Here is a 9,307-nt window from a genome sequence, read left to right as displayed (position 1 = left end):
ATTCATTATTTTACATTCAATCCGGTCCATCAGCGTTTTTGCCTCACCTCCACCACCGCAAATCATGACAAACAGTAGGAGAGTGGGTGTGGATGCTATTGCTTGAACTTTTCCTAGTTGAACTTACAAGACCAAAAGCTTTGTTTGTCTCATAAATGGAGCTAGGCAAACGCCATAGATGCTGTTGATATCCAGAATTTCTGAGATGAAAATTTGCACCTCTAGTTTGCGTGTGTGTGTGCGTGTGTGTTGTTTACAGTCGGAATATCCGACTGAACTCAAAAGTAAGATTTCTTATCGTTTGCATTATAATAACTGAGTGATTAACAGAGTTTAATAAAATGTTTTCTATTTCCTAAACAAGGAGAATGGCAGCGAGTGTATCTTCATTTTTGATGGACATCAGACAAAGACTTCACAATAAAATCTTTTCAAATTGTATAGTGGGAGGGAATTGAGATGGATTGGACTGAATGGCCACGCCCAAACACATATGAAAACCAGAACATATGAATGCAATCTTATGTTGATTTTCAGAGGGAAAATGTATAAAATAGTTTATATTGTCTGTCTGACTGGGAACACCCAGCATTTACATCCAGTATCACAATAAACTACTGGGAATCCCCCAGGAGATGATTTCTGCTATCTTTAATATCTGCTGTACTTTTAAACTAACAACAACAACAACAACAACAATAATAATAATAATAATAATACAGGCTACTGCCCAAGATTTTTCATCTTTATTTTTTCTGTTGGAATCTCATGCTCCTTGTAGCTGACGTGCCATGTAAATCTAGGAGGAGGTGCTTGGCTTCCTTCCACACGTTGCCATCCATCAAACACTGACTGGGTTCAAGCAACATGATTTTTTATGTGTTGAAAGCTCCCAAGGTGATTTCCAACAACACAAAGTGTCTGTAATGGTTAGCCTCAACACCGGCATGGAGATTACCTCCGCCCACCCCGTCCCAAGCAGAATGAGAAACCAAAGGGGTAATTATTCACTGGGCACTGCTCACACATAACCTTCCATGCCCACACACGCCGGATAACCTTGGCTAAAGGTTTGGTCAGTCACGCAGGACTCTCTCTTGCTCCACTTGGATGAGCTGTGGTGGTCAGATGGCAGGACACCTATGTGGAGCAGCTGCGGCGCATCCTCCAGGGTAGAAATGCCCAGCAGCTCTACAGAAAAAAGGGCCACACAGATGTTGCTCTCCCCTCACTTCAGCTCTAACTGGATTTCAACTTTGACTACGCCAACTTTCACCTCCCACTTACTGGAATTGCACTGCAAAAAAATTAAAAAATAAAAATAAATCTTACCAAGTGTTTTTGGTCTAGTTTCTAGTCTAGTGAATGTAACGTCTTACCAAACTTGGAATAAATAAGTCAAAGCTAACTCACAAGTAACTTTTCAGCAAGATATAGGAGTTAGTGTTAAGTAGAGATGCACCGATATAATATGAATATCTGCATTGGTCCTGATATTAAAAACTTCTAGTTTTTAATATTGGTGACAATGTGAAGCTGTTGGTCTATTTAAATGTTCTGTACTGGTGCAGAGTTATTAAACACATTTATAATTCAGTACATTTATGTCTTTGTTTAAAACAGAAACAGCATGAAGTCAGTTCAGCTGTTTTCCTGTATTGGCCGATATTAAACCTCAGATATCTGTATTGTATCAGTAGTGAAAAAAAGTGATCAGTGTATCAGTAGCTTTAAGTCAACAATTCATTAATATTGATGGAAAAAGTACTGGTTACACTGGCAGATTATTTTACTTAGAGCAAGACATTTTTCCCATGTTAAAAGTTAAATAATCTGCCAGTGGAGCTAAGACTTTTTCATCAATATTAAGGAATTATGGCCTTTAAACCAGGTTGTTTTAAATTAATAGACAGGAACTTCCAAGTGAGGCTACCAGTAAAAAACAAGGCATGAAGCCGGGAATGTGTTTGATGCTGTCTGAAGAATTACAAGCGTTTGTGTATCTGAGCGGCACACAATTGATCTGTTATGGCCCCGAATAAGCTTAGTGTCATCAGGAAGTTTTTACGCAGTGTCACATCCCCGCTTTGACTTAATTTAGTCTTTTATAATACCCCAAAGTCAATATTGGATTCCTCCCCTGGGCCTGCAGAGAGTAAGCTGTGGTTGTTGGGAGTAAGTCTTGCAGCCCCACATTAAGAGGCAAAGAGATAAACTGATGCGTCCCACGTTATGAGACAGACCCATGCATCAGAGCTTATTGGGGTTATCAACGTTCACAGATCTGCTCTGGGGTTATGGGGAATAAATTTGATTATGCTGAACCGCAGCTCGTTTCCTGTGAAGCCAAGGCTGCCACAGAATTACATTAGCATCAGCTATATGTGGAATTACAAGTTCCTCCTGGAGACTGGAAAAAAACTGTTGAGTACAGCAGCTGGGTTAGGAAACTGTATTCCTAAACATTACGGCAGAGTGATGTTGATTCTCAGTGAATAAGGACAATTTTGTATTATTAGAAACACAGGATGGTTGTTACATATTTAAAAGTCCAACAAACGAAGCCTTCAAAATGAAATCACATCGTAGGTGGCTGGACACAAAATGTTTTCTTTATAAAATAAAAATGCCTCAGATTTATTTAACACCTTTCATGAAACAAAAAGAAAGAGTTACTTTATATATATATTTATATTAAAGACTTTGTTGTTAAGTCATGGGTAGTTAATGTTTTTTCTTAGGTAAATAACATTTTGTGTCTTTATTACAGATCAGTTGTCAGAGTTTTGGTCCAGTTCAAACAGAGTCAGTTCCAAATAGATTTTTTTGCTATGCTTGAGATAGTCTGAACGGTCGGGTCGCATTTCATCCTTCTGAAGGATGATTGACGTGAGACATACGTGATAATTCTGCACCAGAAGAAACCAGATGCAGTAAATTTATGTAAAGGATGACTTCGATTTATAATTATGTAAGAAGTCTGTCAGTGAAGCGCATCACATCAAAATCCCACCACTTCCTGGTTCTACTCATCCAATCAGACTTCTCCAAGATTGTCTCACTCAATGCTCCACAAAAGGTTGTTGCTATTAGCTGTTTTTTGTTGTTTTCTTTTTATTAGCTTTCTTCATTTGTTCTGAGTTTGTCACAATACCGTCAGACTCCATTGCTGAATGAACTTTTAAATAAATCCATCTGTTATCACTTTAGTAAACAGAGCGCTGCTGTGTGACATCTATGTTCTTCGGCACATGTGGGTCGTTTTGGGGCTGTAAACCACTCATGCAGTACTTTCATTGCGATCATATTTAATTAGTACAAATGACCAAGTAACAAACAATAAGAAAAAAAAAATGGAATGCAGCATCAAAACCTTCTGTGTGAACGTAGCCAAGCATCTGAACAGAGGTTGCGTTAGAGCAGGGGTGGGAGGGTCTGGAGGGCCGGTCTCCTACAACTTTTAGATGTATCTCTGCTTCAACACACCTGAGTCAAATAATGAGGTCATTAGCAGAACTCTGGAGAACCTGACTGCACTTGGGATTTGATTCAGCTGTTAGATTCAGGTGTGTTGGACCAGGGAGACATCTAAGAGCTGCAGGACACCGGCCCTCCAGGACCAGGATTTCCCACCCCTGCGTTAGAGTAAAGGTCAGGGTTAGGCTCTAGACTTAAATGAAGAATGAGTGGAAGTCAATGCCAAGTCCTTGTGTAGATAGAAGGACATACTAGTGTGTGGGTTTATACCAGAGAAACAGGTCAGAGAAACAAGTTCCCGTGTCTCAGATGTACTGACTGGAAGATAATTATGCTACATGCTAACCGACAGATGTGTCATATCGGTGTCACATTACCTAAATGTGTCTTAGGTAACTGCATAGTTGTGAAGTTTAAAGATGTTTCTTTGTGCCTTTGAGGCTTTAACGTGGTGACCAAAACAAGGAACAATCATCCTATTTTCTTTTATGCTTAGCAGCCGTGCCATTGTAAACCTCTGTCATGTCTGACAAATGTATCCATCTTTCTCCTCCTTTGACACAAAGGGACTGATTAAAGAGATGAAAGTCGTTTCATCTCTTTATCTTCATCTTGTTTCATCTCGTTTGCGAACGTTTTCAAAGTTCACAGATCTGGTGAACACGGTAGATCTGGTAACATGCTGTTTCTCTACACTCCCCTAAAAATGATTTCTGCTTTAAATTATTGTGGGGGAACGCAAATGCACACGCAACGCACAGGGCAATGCAGTCTCTGGTACCCTCATGACACATGGACCACCAGATTCTTACCACAGTTTTGCAAATAGCTGTACTCTTCTTCTCCAGAACCTGATCCAGGAAACAGAACATCTTCAGTCGCACATTTCTATTCCTGTAAATATTGTAAACCAGGGGTTTTCAAAGTATGAAAGGGTGAGCCCCCCTTCAAGGAGCCTAAGGCCTGCTGCGCCTCCCCCCCCCCCTCCCCCCGGAGGGGGGTGGAGTTCTAAAAACTCCACCTTCAGCCCCGCTCTGGACAAAACCAGTGATGTCATAGTTACTTTGAAAAAGTAACTTTAATCGGACTATTGATTACTCCTTGAAAAAGTAACTTAGTAACTTGGAAAGTAACTAAGTTACTTTCCAAGTCAAGTAGTAACTAACTGCAGGAAAGTAACTAACTGCAGGATTAAGTAACTTTTTAGTTACTTTCAGCAGCTGCTAACAACAACGCTCCGCCTCCTGTGAAAATCACATTGAGCTTTGCCAATACTTAATTCTAAGTTATTTTATAATGGTAACATCAACAATGTGTCTCCACTGATAAGGTTGAACTGAAGAGGAGATTGTACAAAAAAACAGTACAAAAAATAAAAAACATGAGTAATTTGTGTGGTCCACTGTTGTCTGGAAAACTCCAAGAAGGATTTTAAAGCCCCCCCCCCCCCCCCCCCAGCCTCCAGATTCTGCGTTACGCCCCTGAGTTTGATGTCGCAGCGCACAAAGCTCCTCCTGCAGCTCCACAGCTCAGATGGCTGCGACACTTACCGTAATAATAATAATTATAACGGTGCTAACTTGCCATTATAACTATTGCCAACTACGGACACGTTTATTCGTGGCTGTTTTCACGTTTATTGCGCTGTTTATATTGGTCTCGATGTTTGCAGTTTTCTGGGCAACGCGCTCGATGTCATTGAGAGGTAATAAATTAAGTTGAAATTAACAAAGACACAGCGGGACGGATCATCCGGGAAATGATGAACAGGGAGAGACGGAGTAAAACTACCTTAATGACGGACAAATTCTGGGATTTATTGTGAGTCTCTGCTTATTTCCAAGCCCAAATGAGCAACTTCACGTTCAAAAACGAGCCCAAAAAGGCGCAACCCGCCACTCATTAAATTTGCAAGCGACTTTTAAAAGATGAAGCCCAAAGCCGCTTATAATAATCGGACTTGGCGACAGAAACTGAAAATAGTTCCAGTTTTTCCACCAACAAAATGCGCATCTCCCTGCATTGTTTACATTTCTGTTGCATAGAGACGTCGGTCACTCGACAAGACGAGTAGAGGAAATACGATTAAATAACAAAAGAAGATAGTAACGCACAGTAACGCAAAAATGATTTTGATAAGTAACTATAGTCTGACTACTGGATTTGAAATAGCAACGCGTTAGATTACTCGTTATGAAAAAAAGTGGTCCGACGTCAGTAACATTACTGATATCACTGGCCAAAACATCCTCTAAGGGGGGAAACATTTCCACTGATCCCGGCTCCACACGCGCACCCCACAGTACCAACTTTTTCCTAAATCCACAGAGTTGATCGTGTGCGTAAAAGACGTTTCTCTCACATCAGTAGACAGCAAGCAGATAGCTTTTCCGGTTTACTTTTTCCCTACGCGCCTAAAGTGCTCTGCTCCCCAGGAGGCGCCTTACTGAAAACCGCCGTTGTAAACAAAACATTTTGCATTTTACCACCAAGAGTCTCGAGTGTGATTCTACATGTGGATCGGAGCGCTGACAACAACTACGACCTAATTAACCATGTAGTTGATGACATCACTACCAGAGTGTTATGATTGTGTTATAGCTCCAACACCAGCTCAGCTGGAAGAGAAACAAATCTCTGCAAAATCTGACTAACTGTGCTGTCAAACTCAATGCACAGCCACAACACAGTCCTGAGGCGGTTTCAGAGAACTCTGGCTTGTGTTGGCGAAATTGAAAGCTGTTAATCAGTATTTTACAGAGAAATGCAACACAAAGCAAGGCCCACTTTTCAAGGTCCTCGGGAAAATTGAGTGAAATTGATGTCATCCTGCCCTTTCCTTCGCCTGCGCAGCCTTGAAAGCGCTGAGCACAAAAACACAACATTGCTCTTATTGTGTATCTGGCAAGTTTTCAAATTCTAAAAAAAAAAAAAAATGTGAAAACGGTTAGCACTCCAGTTTCTAAATGATTGGACAAACAGTAAACAGTTTCAGAAGGAGAATGTTTAAATCGGCGCTCCTTTCTGAATATGTAACAGACATCATGCCTGCTGCGTCCCGGAAAGAATAACGGCAGCCACATTTAAGCTTCCCGTTGCTATGCTTGAGATAAAGTATTTGGGTTTATGTAGTGCATTGGTCATTAATCTTTGTGTGTTGAGCAGACAGTGCCCTCTCCTTCTATTTCATATATCATGTGTCCACATGGGAGCCTGGTTTCCCACATGAAGTGGTAACCTTAAACACAACGCTGCTCCACTTCCCCACCAGCAGCCAAGCTACTTGTTTTGGGCTTACACCAATTCCCACTTTGAGGTTGTCTGTACCCTGAGAGAGGCGCTTTAAAGGGACCGCTGATAGATTGTTGATGATTACAATTAAAACTTCTTGATAAGCAGTGATGATGAAAGTGGAAGTTTTGCATATTGCTCTGGCATTGCTGGAGTCTCTGTTTCCATTCCACAAACATGTGAGACATTGGGGCCACGCAGAAACAGAACCTACATACTAAATGACCTAAAGAGGAAAGATCTGAGCATTTCCCATTACGCTACCCGAAACAGAAATGCTCACTCACACCAATGGCACAGGAGTGTTCAATCAGCAATGGTGGCATGCAGGAAAACCAGAAATAAAAATGGCAGATCGACAAGCCAGCAAGAGGAAGAGCGAGCACTGAGCAGCAAGGGACAGGCAGAATGGCTGGGGGTAAGATGGCAGACATCCGTGGCAAAAAACGGCAGACAGAGTCAGACCGGCAGAGGTCCAGTGGCTGGAACAAAGGAGGGTAGACAAAGAAAAGCAGCAGGAACTGCTGGAAGGTACAGCAATCATGAGCAGGTGAGGTGGGGAACAAGCCTGCCAGAGGTGACTGTTAACAGCGAACAGTGAAGCCATGGAGGAGCTACAGGAAGGAGCACCTGAGCCAGAGACCAGGACTCAACAGGCGGTTGGTGTGGATCCATTCAGGCTGTTGACAGGAAGTGGACAGAGAGGCTGGTGGCCGACCACGTATTGACACCCAGGAGGGGCATCAAAAAGTGTCAAAATCATAATAATGTTATGCTAAAAGACTGCTTAATTTTGGAGACTTTGGTACCTATTTACTACTGTAGTCTTTCATCCTGCTCCACCTGCTAGTTTTACTAATCTGACATTTTGTGACACCTTTTATTCTTTCACTCTAATGGTTTTATTGTATCTTTTTCTGTCTGGTGTTAACACACTGCGCACTCCAGCGATACCTAGCCATTGGTTTTAGGAATTCCTAGTTTGATTGACTGCAGTTTGTTGCTGAGCTCTGAGTAACAAAAGCCAGTTTTACTCCTCCTGCTAAAGTAGTAGCAGCTTTCAGGCAACAGATCTAAGTTTTGAGATTGGCCTGTAGTTCTGCAGAAGTGACTTGTCCACATTGTCTTTTATTAGGAGTTTGTTTTTAAAGCCTGATGAGAGCGATGAGTTTACTATTTGAATCAGATCATATGCAGTGACAGGCAAAACTTTCTTCAGGAAAGTTCTGTTCTGTGAGATATCAAGACAGCAGGAAGAGGAACTTAATAAATAAATGTAGAATTTCTTCTAAGTTTTTCTGGTTCAGTTGGTGCCTTTGTGTAATTTTCTGTACCTTTATAACGATCTGACAAAGTATTGGTATTGGATTTGATGTTTATGGTAAATGGCTCCTACTTGTACAGAGCAATATCAGAGGACGCCAAGGTGAATTCACCCATGCACGCACACTCACATGCTACTGGAGAGTAGCCACAGCTGCCCTGGGGGCAATCTCACAGAAGCGAAGATGCCATGAACTGGTACCATTGGCAGGCAAGGCAGGTGAAGTGTCTTGCCCAAGGACACAACGACAAAGGCAGGCCGAGTGTGAGGTGAACTCCTACCACAGTCATTACCCTTGTCCCATCATTGTGATGTGCAGCTTAACCCTCTATTTTTTATCTCTCTGTAAAGAAGTCGACAAGTTCATTGCAGGCTGTGTTCAGAGTGGAGTTCAGGTGCCACAGACACAGGAGGCTTGATTATTTCTGTTTTTAATGATTTCAACAAAGAATGTTTCCATTTTCAGAATCCTTGTTGTACAAGCAGACATAAAAACAGAAGAAATCTGTAAGGGTGTTTTTTGTCTAACCACATATATTTACAACAATAAATGAGACATTAAAATGGAACCTCATCTGGTATCTGGGTCTGCCTTTTACGAAACCCATTTCAGACTTTCCTATTAATATTTGGTTTTCTGGAATTTACACATCATGCCATGGTTCAAACCTATGATTTATTCCGAGGAAAACAAATGAAACGTTAAATGTATTTTCATTTGGTTGTTTTTGTCAAATAGACTCCTGGAGAGTCCACCGTATATGTTGGCTTAAGCATAAACAGGGAACATGCAGAATGGAATAAACAAATAGATGTTGGAATTTACATTACATGTAACTCTCAGTTTCAGCTGGCATATACAAAAACACCTCGCTGGGGTAAAGATCTAATTTCCTCAAAGGTCACATGTAATGCTGCAGCTTAAGCCTCCAGAGTCCAGAGCGAAAAATAATATCTGGAACGTGTGCCTTGAAATCACTATGTAAATATATTCAGTGTTTCTCAGAGCTGAGCCACTGTTAGCAAAGACGGCAGGATGATGTGTTACTGTGAGCTAACTGTGAACTCACCATGTGCTGGGGTCTGTTTTTTAAAAAGAGGGAAAGAGCCAAAAGCAAAGATGGGATGATGCTCTGACTGAATAATATGAGGTAAAGAAGCTGCTGTCCTATCAACAAGCGTGATAAGATGACAGATGTAGAACATCCACGGGGC

Source organism: Gambusia affinis, linkage group LG03 (assembly GCF_019740435.1).
Source record: "Gambusia affinis linkage group LG03, SWU_Gaff_1.0, whole genome shotgun sequence".
In the NCBI taxonomy this organism is placed as follows: domain Eukaryota; kingdom Metazoa; phylum Chordata; class Actinopteri; order Cyprinodontiformes; family Poeciliidae; genus Gambusia; species Gambusia affinis.
The sequence above is the reverse complement of the archived record's forward strand: the minus strand, read 5'-3'. Positions refer to the sequence as shown.